Source organism: Pinus tabuliformis, chromosome 7 (assembly GCF_031772625.1).
Source record: "Pinus tabuliformis cultivar Carrire ecotype Pingquan chromosome 7, CPIR1, whole genome shotgun sequence".
NCBI lineage: Eukaryota > Viridiplantae > Streptophyta > Pinopsida > Pinales > Pinaceae > Pinus > Pinus tabuliformis.
In genome coordinates, this window is record NC_142293.1 from 1,705,955,547 (window position 1) to 1,705,970,454 (window position 14,908).

Consider the following 14,908-nt stretch of genomic DNA (forward strand, 5'->3'; position numbering starts at 1 on the left):
CATTTCCAACCTCTATGCATTTCAATTTTAAAGGATTTGTACCCTTGAGCCCCACCCAAAGATAATCGATACTTCCCATTTTTGATGTCCTTGTTCTTCTGTCAAGTATAGTGTCTTGTTGAAGCTCATCAAGGAATTCTGGAGAGAAGTCTTCAATAGATGGAATTTGATTAATTTCTCCTTGATATTCAATCAAAGTAGGTACACAACCTTAAATTCTCAACATTAACAATAGCATAAATTTGCATATATGAAGGCAAATCAATCTTGAAGACATTGTTACCAATCTTTTCCAAAATTCTGAATGGACCATATCTAATTGGTTTTAGATTTTTACCTTCTCCTTGGAGCCTCTCTTTGTTAATGTGAAGCCAAACTTCATCACCAACTTGGAACTTGTGATCTTGACGATGCTTTTCATGCCTTTCTTTGTACTTGCCTTGGATTTTCTCAAGTTGTTCTTGAACCTTTTGGTGTACGAACTGGATTGTTCAATCTTGCTTTGTCGCTATGAACTTCAATAGCAACATCTTTGACGAAAATAAAATCCAAAGGATATTTAGGAAAGTATCCCAAGCATTCCTGAAATGGTGAAGTTTGCATTGAAGAGTGCTTGGCTCAGTTGTAAGCATGCTGAATATAGTGCAAATATTCATCCCACAACTTAGGATGCTTATTGCAATACCCATGGAGAAGATGTATCATTGTTTTGTTCATCACTTCTGTTTGACCATCTGTTTGTGGATGAAAGGATGTAATCTTTTTCAATTTGGTGTCCATGAATCTCCACAAGCTTGATAAAAAATTCCCAAAAAAGTGAGAATCTCGATCACTAATAATAGAGGTGGGAAATCCAAAATGCACCAAAACATTATGAAAGAATGACTGAGCAGTTTTTTCAGCTGTAACTTGCCTTTTACCTGGCATCAAAATAAACATTTTTCTGAACCTTACTACATACAAATAATCATGACCTCTTTTGACAATGGAAGACCTCCTACGAAATCCATAGAAACACTCTCCCATGGTCATGTAGGAACCAGAAGTGGTGTGTACAATCCTAACTTCCTATTGCTAGGCTTATTGTTTGCACATAATGAACATCCTTTAATAAAATGAGACATACTTTCAACCATACGGGGCCAATAACAATACCTCTGTAGATGAGCCACCGTCTTACTTACACCGAAATGGCCAGCAATAAGAGAAGTATCTGCCTCTCTTATGATGTTAACTCTTTCTCCCTATAGAATATAAAGCTTGGCAAGATGGTAAATTAAGTTATCATGCAAATGATAATCCAATTCCTCTACTTGGTTACCTTGACTCAAGCTTACATAAACTTCTTGAAAGTCATTATTTGATGCATATTTATCAATATAAATTTCATGTAAAACATAATAATGCTTGAGTAAATTAGCTGCACTAACAATAGGCCTAGAAAGCATACCGACAACTTTACCGTAGATACCTTTCTTATACTTGATTACCAAGTGGAATTGTTGAAGAAAACCCATCCATCGGAAGTGCCTTGATTGCTGCAAATTTGATTGTGATTGAAAGTATTGCAATGATTGATGATAAATGTGAATGATTGTTTCTTTACCCATCAAGTAGTGTTTCCATTTTTTCACACTTTTCACCAATGCATATATTTCCTCGTCATATGTAGGACAATTAATCACTACACCATTAAAAGTTTCCGAATGAAAACAGATAGGCTTACCATGTTGCATGAGGACTGCACCCATAACGTAGTCACTATCATCAATATGAATCTTGAACGAGTATCTCAAGTCTGGAAGTGAAAGTACTAGAGTTGTATTGATATTTCCTTCAATGCATCAAAGGAATTTTTTTGTTTGCCTCCCTACTGAAAAAAGCTTTTTCACGCTTGTCAACGCATGCAAAGGAGCTGCTATAAGAGAAAAAAATAGCAATGAATTTCCTCCAATATTGGGATGCTCCCAAAAATCTTCTTACCTTTGTAACTATCTTGGGTCTTGGCCAATTCAGAATGAAATCAACATTGGAGGGATCTATTTTCAACTCACCTCCTCCAATAATATGACCCAAGTAAACTAAAGAAGTTTTTCCAAACTCGCACTTTGACATCTTAAGATACAACTGTTCTTTTTTCAAGACATCGGGTACTTTTATTACATGTATGACATGTTCATCCCAATATTTACTGAAAATTAAGATGTCATCTAAGTAGACTATGACAAACTCATCAAGAAATAGTCTCAACACATCATTCATCACATGTATAAATGTAGCAGGAGCATTACATAAACCAAATGACATAACTAGCCATTCAAATAAACTCTGTTTTGTTTTGAATGATGTATTCCAAATTTTTCCTTCAGCTATTCTAATTTGATGGTGGCCACTTCTTAATTCCAACTTAGTAAAATACTTTTCATCTTTCAATTGATTAAGTAAATCATCTATTCTGGGTAGTGGGTAATGGTTCTTTAGGTAATTTTGTTCAATGCACGAAAGTCCACACACATGCACCATGTTCCATCATTCTTTGGAAGAAAGGTAATAGGTGAACCACACAACGAGGAAGATGGTCTGATGATCCCTTTGCTCAACAACTCTTGAATTTTCTTCTTAATTTCTACGCTTTCCATCACTAACATCCTGTACATCCCAATGTTAGGAAGAGGACAATACTGTATCTCATGTTGGATTCCTCTCTTGGGAGATAACGTCTTTGGTTCTTGAAACATGTCGTCGTATTGGTTAGCTAAGTCAACCAATTCAGATTTCAAATTCTAATCAAAACCTTTAAAAGCTTCATTATAAACATCATCCTTGGGTTTGATCCTTAGAAGCACAAAATTCTTGCTCGAATTCACTAGTCTTTTCATCTGCCTTGCATTTACAAGCTAACGATTAATTTTCTTGCTATGAGCTCTCACAATATATTTTAATACACCTTTGAATAAATGGTATTTGTTTTCATGTCCATGGAAGATAGATTTTCTGTCATACAGGTATGGGCTGCCCAAAACTATGCCACAGATATATAACGACACAACGTCAAGCTCCACTTCATCTATGAAATTTGCAGTAACGGAAAATTTCAGTTTACACTTTCTCGTAACCTACAATTGCACATTGTCACACACCCATCCAAGTGGATACAGTTGATGATGTAGAACAGTTTCCAAATTTAAACTTTTGACAAAATTTTCAGAGATAAGATTGGCTTGAGAGATGCTATCGAACAACGTATCAATCTTGTTGTGTTTTGATATCACCCTTATGTGAAAAAGTTCTATTCTCTTTTTTTCATTTGGAGTTTTATTTTGTGAGTTTGAAGAATTAGTGCTAGCAATGGATTCCTTTCCTCTTAACTCAATGGATGTGATTTTAGTTTCATCACCTGAATCAGATCCCAAATCCTGTTGAGTGGTTGCAGTTGTTTTTTGTTTTCCCTTGTTGCTGTTTTTCTTTGGTCTCATTTCAGGATGAAGCTTCCAACAATGAGCTTCATTGTGACCCTCTCTGGAACCATGTTTGCATGTAAATTTATCTCCTTATTTTTTGATAGATGCATTTTTATTTTCCTTCCCTTTGAAAGCCCTTTCCTTTCCTTTACTCTTAAATGGATTTTTACTACCTTCTTCTGGAGTGATTTTCCCTCTTCCCTCAAGATGGGTGGCTTTCACACACACATCATCTAGATGATTTGGATTAAATATTAAGATAGTATGCCTAAGGTAACTGTGTAAACCCCCTATGTGCTTTGGCAATGTTTCCTATGATTGCAAATAAGCTAGAGGGTAAGATTGTATTTTGATTGCAAAAATGAAATCATTCCAAGAAATTGAGATCTTACCATGTTTTTGAATCTCCTCTTGGGTCTTTGATCCCCACCATACTAGTGTTGCACCCTCCATTCTCAAGGAAGCTAACTGAATATTATGTCATCCTCTTGAAGGTTTTGAATCCCGCAATAGACCTCCAACTGACGAATCCAATTACCAAGAATCTCTGCATTCACTTCACCATTATACATGGGCAGCTCAAATTTAACATCAAGTTTTAAAAAAGGTGATTTACAAGTTCCTTTTGAAGTATGATGATGAGTATGAGTAAGGGTTGTGTTAGTGGAAGAGGGTGAAGATTATTGTGAAGAAGAAGATGAATTATAAGATGGCGGAGAGGGTGGAGGTTTGTCTCCATTTCCATTACCTCCTCCTGAAGAACCTTCTCCTTTTGGAGGTTTGGAACTTTCCCCTTGCAACCTAGTATTCCTCTCTTCATAGAGGACCTTCACCATCTTTGTCATATCAAAGAAAGTCTTTCTGAAGGTCTTATCATCTTTTGTCATGTTTTTAGGTTATCCTTCATGAGACATGATCTTTGGAGCCTTAACTGCAACTCAAGGCTAAACTGGTGTTGGAGATTGTGGCAACCTTGTTCTCCTTCCCCTTGACCCAACTTCAAGGTTTCCAACTAGTTTCCCTTCCCCTCTTTTCAGTTTTAACCTTGTAAGCATGACATAAACTTGAAAATAGTTAAATCCTTCTTTCACAAAGCAAACCTAGAGCTATGATACCAAAATTATCTTATTTAGAATATTATATTGTTGTGCTAAGATCCTCCTCAGATTAGAAACAAAATGCTTCCATTGTGCTTAAGGATTCATGAATTTTTGCAAGTGAAATGATGAGATTTTATGTTAATTTTATGAGCAATTAAACATAAATAAGAGAGTGAACAGAAGCATAAACATAAACATATACAAAACATCATCAAAAACACATTACAACAAGCACATGATAATGGAGTTCACCCTTCCTGGGCTACGTCTCCTTGGTCTAGCTTCCAATGGCTTGGGCCTCTCTATTATGATCAAAAATGTAAATATTTGTGTTTACAATTCTCAAATGCTTTTGAGACCTACTCCAATGAGTTCATAATGTCCAAAATTTTCCATCTAGCCTCTTTTTGCATCCAATTTGGTGGAAAAATGAAGAAGTTATGACCTCTCCTAGTTTTCCCACTATTCGCTCCACAAATTGCTCCAAATCTAGCATGATCCTACAACTCTGGGGAAAAAATCCACAATTAAGCGTGCTTGAGCCAGAGGAGTTCTGGGATGGGTGATCTCCTGGGAAGTCCTGGTTACCGGGTGCAAGCCCCGGAAGTGATGATTGATGCTATGTGATTCGTTCTCCACATTTCACTAGTTTCAATCCCACTTCTTCACCCCTGTGAGCATCACCCGATGCAATGAGTGCTAAGTGAACTATTCAAAAATCATGAGAAATTAGTCAGTTAGGACTACCTCTCATGGAAATGGTCATACGTTTGAATGACTTACTTAACGCAGTTGAATCCCAAAAAATGATATCTAATATGATCCTACAAATTAGCTCCCAAAAGCACTAACTGAGTGAAAATGTCACCGCGCTGCAGTCCATAATCTATTGGCACCAACTTTCCCATTGCAAATTACAAATGGTAGAAAACCGATGGTTTTATGGTTTGTGAATGCAGCGGGGTGATGTGTGATTGCGATATGGCGAACCCGACGATACTATTAACTGTAACCCTTAGTTGCATCACATCCGGGATCCTTTCGCAAATCACAATCGATAGAGAATTGATAGGTAACATAATGCGGGACTCTTCCTTCTCTGGTGTGCGATTGTGATTATCACATCGCAACCCGGGTATGCTGGGGGCCGATTTCTACAATGCCTTCTCTGTTGCTAAGTGTGATTGTGATTTATCGCAATGCAATCTTGACCTTGCTTGGGGACAATTCTTTAACATGACCCGCTTGTGATATGTGATTTTTGAAATGCGAGGGCCAATGGTGGCTTGCCACTTGGTGCTTCCCCATTTGTTCAAGGGCCTTGCCACATCATCTTTTCCTGCCATCTGTCCAAGTCAAACCTGAACTTTTAATTGCTCTAAGTTCTTCATATGAGCTTAGATTCATGTTTCATTCGCACTGTTGGAATCAGAATGATGAGCTCTTCGATCTGAAGCTAATTTTATCAATATTCTGACATTTTGAGTTTTGAGCCTAATTTTGAGCACTTGATCAATGGGGTATCTCCAGACAATATTAGATGTCCTTTTTGAGTGAGGACTACACCAATACCATAGTTAGAGGCATCTGTCTCAATCCCAAATAGTTGTTGTAGGGTTGGAAGGGTGAGCATTCATGAAGAGCAAAGGTGGTGTTTCAAATCATCAAATGCCTTTTGTTTGGACCCAAACCAAAAAAGATTTGCTTTTGATCCTCCCATTGTCACTTGAATTAAGGGTCAAGTGATATAAGAGAACCACATCATGAACCTTTGGTAGAATTTAACAAGGCCCAAGAAGCTACTAATATCTCTTAAAGTCGTAGGGTTTTGACAATCCCAAATTACTTGGATCTTGGATGGATCCACATGCACACCTTGCTCATAAATAATGTAGCCTTTATATTGGACCTTATTCATGTAGAAGGAGCATTTTTCCAAGTATCACATATCTTGTGCTACCACAGTGTGTGAAGGACCTATTGCATATGATGCAAGTGTTCTACCCAAATCTTGCTGAAGATGAGGATATCATCCAAATATAAAACCATAAAAGAATTGGTGAAAGGACACAAAATATCATACATAAGCCTCATGAAAGTTGTTGGGGCATTTTTCAAACCAAAGGGCATGACAAACCATTCAAAAAGAGTCTCCTTGGACTTGAAAGTAGTCTTCCACATATCAATTGGTTCTTGGGACTTGGTGGTAGCGAAATTTCAAATCAATCTTACTGAAGTACTTGGTCCCATTGAGCTGGTCAAGAAGGTTTTCAATATGGGTAATTGATTACTAGTTCCTAAGTGTGATTTTGTTTAGGGCCTAGTAATCAATTCAAAGTTGCCAGGTCCATCTTTATTTTGTATGAGTACAATTGGGCTTCCACAAGGTGAAGAATTTGGTCAGTTGTTCCCTTTTTGGAGCAGCTCGTGGATATGGCACTTGATTTCCTCATTTTCTAGAAGAGAGCAACGATATATTGGCCTATTGGGTAGAGGTGCATTAGGGTTGGATCAATTGAATGCTTGACTTGACAACATAGAGGTACCCAAATGGGTGAGGAGAAGATGTCTTTGTATTCTTCCCTGACCTTGTCCACTTTCTTCTGCCATGTGGAGGCCACAGATGTGGTCAAAATCTTCTCCTTAATTTGAGAGAAAATGAAGGAGAGGACAAATTTTCAAATCTAGGAGATGACCTTATTTTATTTCATAACAGATACCAACGATCATAGGTGAAGCTACCTACGGTATCTTGCATAGTTACCCACCCAAAATAATAATAAAAATATGAGGTCTAGACTCATATACAACATGACACTTCCACAAGAATGGTTGGCATAAAATAACATCACAAAATTAAAGGGGAGAAATATCACACAATACCTCATCCTTGAAGGGCTTGGTGTTGTAGGGTGGGTGAAACTATCGGTTGACACAGAGATCTCGCCCTTGACGGAGCCACTTGATGGTGTATGGTTATGGGTGTGGTTTTGTTAACAAGTCTAACTTCTTGGTGACCTTTTCTGAGATGAGGTTATTTTTGCTTCCACTATCAACAATGAAATGTAGTGAAGCACCCTTCACCCACATATGTGAGTGGAAGAGGTGCTCACCTTCCTTCAGATCTTTGGGCTCACTTTGTTGGACCTTGGTGGTGGAAACAGTGGCACTAGATTATGCATCAATGATCTACTTCCCCTTTCCTAGGTTTGACTCACATTCAGAACCCACATCCGAATTTGAGCCTTTCAGCTCGACCACCAATGAATGCCTTTCACGACATTGATTGGTGTTATGGGAGGGGATCTTTTGGAATTCACACCACTTTCCTGTGTCTTTCTTTGTCTTCCCATTACCATTATTTGTTTATGAATTATATGGGTTCTCATGGGGTGGTCCACCATAGCTCTTTCCTTTGTTTTGTGATTTGGGGATGCCCTTACCCTACTTCTATTGCGAGGGATTTCCAAATCCAAAGTATGACCTATTTTGTTTAAATTTTTTTCTCGATTTTGATAGCATATTGGTATGTTGTGCCAAGTAAGGAGATGTTTAAGAACTTAACTTCTGTATGGATGTATTTTTACAAAAAACCACAGCACATGAGCACCAAATGTTGCTCAAAATCTTCGATACCTAGCTTGGGGTGCAAGGTATGGAAGATATTTTTGAACTGTGGAAATGTTTGGTCCCTCTCCTACCATAGTGTGGTTCATCTCATGTATGCATGTTTTAACTCTATACAGATAATACCTACAAACAAATTCTTAAAAAACAAAAAATATAGAATGGCAATCATAGAAACGTTACACAGAGAATTTTCTCTTAGAACCGAAAACTGAGAAAAGTATATTGATTTTTCATTATGTTCCTTTACAATGTGATAATACATTATATACATTCCATAGAATTCATAAAACCCAATCCATTAACCCAGGATTAGAATATTACTATAGTTTCTTTGACGAGATCTACAAAACCATGTGCAAAACCACCATGTGTTTGAAAAAATAGGGATGCAAAAATTCACCATTGTTTTTTCTTTTCGGGGTGCTACTCCCAGCCCTATGTAGGGGGCTACCATCCCCCTACAAACCCCTTGGGAGGGGGGTATATCTCCCCCGCATGACCCCCTTGCTACACCCAATACAACATACCATGCATGAGGGTAGTCACGCAAAAAATATAAACATGCTCAATAATGTATTGGTCTTTGTAGCTTCTAACAAGACAATATTGTTCCCTAATAGCATCCCTAAAAGAGTCCCAAGTATGCACAACTATAAACAATACAGATTCCTCTATGGTCGTTTGCTCACAATAAGTATCCCACTAATCCTTGACATGGGGGGAAGCCTTATGGAGTTCAAAGGTAATCTTTTCTCTATCAGAAAATTTGTGGACCTATTTAAGCTTCAAAATTTGTTGCTACAACATGGGCAATAATGACCCGGTTCAAACATTAAAAGCAACTCCTTTTCCGTTTGGTATTGTGGCTCTAACCGGGGATAATGGGACCAGTTTCCCAGAGAAGCTTGATTTGATATTATTGTTGGGGTGATACAAGATATAACGGAGAATGATTCAACTCAGTATAATCTAATCTAAATAATAAAAACATGCATATATCTTAATCTAACATTATCTGACTATAAATATACCAGGGAATAAACTGAAATATGAGATCTACAGAGATGTCTCAAAGCAATTGGTAATAAAGATCATTCAACTTTCAAAATAAATGAAATCGTTAATGATAATTGCTTTGGATAAATAGTTAGACAAAACAATTGAGAAAAAATGATCACATATAATAATTGCTCACGTATTGAATACAAAACTAGAGCTGAAACATCATACAAAAGTGTAATAATGTAGAACTATAACTCAAATTTTCATACATAAGACATTCAAAGAAAGAGTATTTCTAATGCATAAATAAAACACGATCATATGATAAAAGTACCATATATGAAAGGTCCTGCTCATGGGCTCCGCAATATTGATCCAATTTCATTCAATCAAATACAATTATAAGAGTACAATAATGCAATTTCAGTAGAGTGTACTCGATATTTAAAGAAAAATAGATCATGTTCCAATAATTTCATCAAAACCTTCAAAAAAATACAGAAGTGTAATGTCTTGTAAAGTGTTTTTGATAAAATCCTCGACCCCTTTCTAAATGCGTGAGAGGGGTTTAAATACTATAATACATGCCTCAAAAATAGATTATTACAAAAAAGGCTGAGGAGGTTTCAAACAACCTTCCTCAGAGTAAGCAAAAATAAAACTAAAAATAGAATTAAACTAATGACAAGCTTCTTTCAACTTGAATTATCTTAGTCGGATAACTTGATCTTTTATATTGGAAATGTCGATCATTGGTTTGATCTGGGGTGGCTGTCCGATTGTGGATTTTAATTGTCCTGCAAATATGGCATTTGACAGAGCTAGCACCATTTTTTGTGCAGAGGTAGTTAAGCATCGCAGAGTCATCCACTGACTATGTGGTTTTACCAAATACTACCAGTATGTCTCCCAATCCAGTTTGGTCAGCTGTTTGATTGCTTCTTCTTTGGTCTGAGCTATTTGTTTCCACTGTTGTTCCAGTTGTTTGATATCTGGGAGAGCCCCTGGTATGCATTCTTTGACAAGGTTGGCACTGTGGAGGTTTTCATTAACAGCCTCGACTATATTGTTTGGTGCACTTGCTTCTGTTGGTGTTGCCCTTTCTACCTTCTTTAACCGTGTATCCCAATCAATAAATAGATTGTCTTTTTGGGATTCTTCTACAGTAAGGATTGATTTGTGAGATTTTATGGCAGAACATCTCTTATTGCTCTATCAATAGGGAATTTAACTTGATTTCTTCTTTCATGAACTCATCTGTTTGAGGGTTATCTTTAGATCTATCTACCATGGCCTACATTTGGTGAATATGTGTGTCCTTTTCTGATATGCTTGCTTGGTGTTGTAACCTCATTTGCTCGAATTCCCTCTGAATTCAAGCTACCTACTGTTCTGCTTGCTGATTGGTTTTTTCTTGTTCTAATTATTGTTCAAGAATAATATTTATCTGTTCTTTTTCTTTTATCAGTAGTCAAACTTTTGTTGCTTTATTAATGGTCGTTGTGGCATAGGTGCCTGCAAACTGTGACAAATTCGCAAGGTTTTCTGATGGGTCAATAGGAGTGTCTTTCCACACAACTTGCATTGATTCATTCTCTGGAGTTGCAATAGCCATGGTGTCTAATTTCCTCTTATTTCTTTGTCTTTTAACCACAACCTTATGTGCAAGACTGTAAAATATGTCAAGTGGAGATATCTATTCAATTTTAAGACAATATTAGAAGTAGGAAAAGCTAGAATAACCTCAATATCTTGACTGTTTGTAGCCTCGTGCTCTATTGTCTCTAGATTTTCTCTATGCTGAGTCGGTTTGGGGGTCTGAAATACAGAAATTTCCTCAAGACTTGTGCCTGTTTGGAACTTATGATTGAATTTCTCCCATTCCTTGTCTAGGTCAATGACTTGAATCTTCCCTGTTTGAGTTGAAGTGGAGCCGACCTCTGTCTGTTTCTTGGCCAAGGCCTGTTTAGTTGTTTCCTCAATATTTCCTTCTGTATCTTTCTCAAAATATTTATTAGGACTCCCTTCTCCATTCTGAGATTGTTGCTCTGACTGTTCCGACTCGTGAGTTGATTTCTCTTGTGTTTCCTCATCAGAATTTTCCTTTGAACTTCCCTCCAAGCTTACACTAGGAGTAGGTTCTCTTATTGGTTCAATTTGTAATAGGTCTAATGGGACCTTTAACAATATTATATTCCTATATGCATGAAAATTATTAACATCATTTGAGCTTAACTGTAGTGATACAAAATTTAGAACGCATGCAAATGATTCGGCTCCTCGAAAGAGGTCATCAAATGGATCCTCTTCATGAGTAAACTTTTTGACTTTGACCATGGTGGTGAAGTCTTTAGTAACTTGATTTGAGTCATCTTGTCGCCCTGGAACTGTGGCCAATTTTAGAGATGTAATATTCTCTACTTCTTTTACTGTGTGTCCATAGTCATGTAGTGTGAAAGCGCCACATTGTAATGGGAAGGTTTGCCAAATGACTTTCTTTTGTTCCTTCAAGGCTTTGGTTAAACCATCCCCTACTGTTTGGTAAGCTATCTCTCTTGCCAATAGATTGTTTGGAACATAATATGGGAGGACATGTGGAGCTGCAATGCTCCCAAAAACTCTGATATAAGTGAATGTTTCTTCACCAAACCATCTTGTGACTAGAAATATGTCTATCTTGGCTTCTTCAGAAAGCCTGGGGTCCGTTTGATCAAAAATGGTTTTATAAATATGCAACATAATACCATGGAAGATTTTGTAAAATTTGGAATTGAATTTGTTTTCCCACAAACTTTTATGATACACATGGATGGGGAGAGGGTTTTGTATAGTCCACTTCCAACCCATGTCTGGAAATTGAGAGAAAAAATAAAATGGCGTCCATTACATAAGCACTCATATAAAAAGGGGGAATAATTCTTGAGTAAGTACTTCTCTTTTGCCTATATTCCCTAATAGCCATATCTAAATTGTTTGATAAAATATAACTCCTATTCATAATCATTACATTAACCGCTGCATCAATCAGTGGAAGCCATTCTCTAGAAAATTTGGTACTATCAGCTTTACCAAATAATCTACACATCATCGCAGCTGTGAAATTATGTGGGGCCGAGAGGGATGCAATTGGGTACTTACGGGATTTCTCCCGTTTAATTTTCCCTGAGCCTAACCTCGAGGTCTGTGTAACATCCAATGGGTCCTCGGTCTTTTTGGAAAAATGCTCAAGGAAATCTTTGTCATAGAGCTTTTGGGGCTCTAGTAGATGGTACATATCATGCAAATTTTCTGGCATGAAAGACCCCATGACCTCATGTCCTTCATTCCTGAAAGTTCTATCTGAGATATTCACATTATTAATCACCCCATTTATGATATCTGTGTATGGTAATATCTTAGGTCTTACAACTATTCTGTGTAAAAAAGAACATGTTTCCTCAAAGTAGGAAGCGTCAGATGATTCTTCAACATTAGTTGTTGCCTTCGCTTCCAGTGGCCTAGATTTCTCTTCTTCCAGTAGGTTATACATGGATTCCCATGATGTGGTTCCTCCGTCTTTGCTGTAGGTGGTATCGGGGAAGAGTGGCATCATGTCTAATTTCTCAGATGAAGTAGCTTTTCCCTTCTTTGCCATCTTTTCAAATGTTGTTTCCTTCGGAGGTTTCCGAAATTGAGCAATGGATATTATCAGATAAACACATAGAGAAAAAATGACAGTGAAAATGCAACGATACGGTTAATTCTGAAAGGTGACAAGGAAGAAGCTTTTATTCGAAAATGCAGATGAAATATATCAAATCACGTCGAGCCGTTTTAAACATAAATTCCATTAAAACTCATTAAATATGCACTAAGATCTTTTATTATTTCCTTTATTATTCATTTAAGCCATCGCATCACAAATGTGTAAGAAAAACTTCAAGTTGATGAGTTTGAAATGTGCGATGCCGATTATGCGATTGTGATAAAGATTATCGCAATATCACAAATCGCAACATCGCACTTTCAGTTATGCGATATCACATACTTCCATCGGCTCTGGGTCATATCACATTTCGCAACCTTTCATGGTTCACAAGATTGGCCTTTGTGTAAGTGTTGCGATGCGATGAGTGTTCGGCTTGTTATGTCGCAATATCACAAATCACGTATTCTAAAGGTTTTGCTTGTTTGTGCTTTTGTGAATGCCGCTATGTGATTGTGATAGGTACTTTATTTTGTAAGAAATACTTTAAGACTTAGTTTTAATGGGAAGTTTAATGATACCATAAAGTCTATTACGGTGGTCCCCTTTATCAGATCCCGATTGTTAATTAACCTTTGACACACATGGTCTAGCGATATGAGATAAAGAGAGAATAGCTAGTCACAAAGCGATCTTGACTTAATATATTATGTTTATTTATAAATTTATTTATAATAATTTAAAAATAAGCGCTTAAGCGCTAAGTTTTTTGGAAAATATTTATAAAGGGTCTCCATTTATCAATAGAATATTAACTATTAAATCAATAAATGGGGGGGTTTTTGAATAGTACAACAATTGAAGATTCAATGGAAGAACTAGTTATCTCTAATAGTTTTTTGAAACTTCTAAAACTTCCAAAATAAATATAGTTTAGAAAATAGGAATTACATGAATTTTAAGATAAGTAACATTTCTCTTAATAAGAAAGAAAAACTCACCTAATTATCATCCACTTGATAGTAGGGGGCTCTTGCAGATTTGATTTTAGATGTACTCATTTGTCGCAGGTAGAGCCTCTGCTGCCAATAGGCATCCATAGCCTTGACAGGGTTACCTTTTAACCATCAATGATTCAGTATCCCATCCAGAAAAAAGTGCAGTTTTTAGAGCTAAATTCATACTCATATAATTATTTCTTCTCTTTATTTTTTAAACAATTTATTTTTCTTCTAAAATTTTCCTTTTTTCTACTTAAAAGTCATTGTCTTGGTTTGATGGCCAAAAAGTGGCAATGCCATTCACTGGTTTTAATTCAACTAAACAAGCTGGCTTGTGATGAGACCCCTTGTATTTTGATTAAAATAATCTCAAGCTATTACCCTGCTTTGACATGAAGTATTGGTCATGCCGGTTTATTATTTCCCTATGAACATGGTAAGCCGGATCTTAATGAGACCTCTTATCTTTTAAGTTTTAGTATATTTTAGAATTACACTCTAAAAAGAGAAACGTTTACTAGATGGGGAGAATCATTGAATCCTTAAGAGTTTCTAGATGACAATTATAGAGTTAAAGGTGCTTATCTGCAAAGAGTCTTTGCTTTGTTAAAGATAATTTTCTTGATTGATAATAGAACAAAGGTCTCTTTATAAAGTTGGGGTTTCACAAAGAATAAATAATTTTGGTGGAAACAAGCAAACTTTAGATAAATAGAACTTAGCTTATTTTTCAAATGTCATAATTATCTTCTTAACAATCTCTACTTATACAAGTGAAAAATCAAAATATCTAAAGATATTTTTTTATTGTAAGGCCAAAAGTAAATACTATTTAACTTTTATTTTCCTAGGAAAAGTAAAGGAAATAGTGTACAAGGGATAGAAGAGGTTATATTATATGTAAACTATTTCTTAAAAATCTGCCCATTCATAGGCAGAGAATCTCTCTTGCTTGATAAATCTTGCAATAGAAACGTTCATGGGTTGATTTGTTCTGCAATCTGAAATGGGCCAAGTCACATTCTTTGG

General features: G+C 36.4%; 1 pseudogene; it reads right to left on the minus strand.

Moving 5' to 3' along the window:
- LOC149255145 (2-oxoglutarate and iron-dependent oxygenase domain-containing protein CP2-like) overlaps window positions 1-12,827 on the minus strand; it is a 41,959-nt pseudogene extending 29,132 nt beyond the window's left edge.
- Window positions 12,828-14,908: the final 2,081 nt, after the last annotated feature.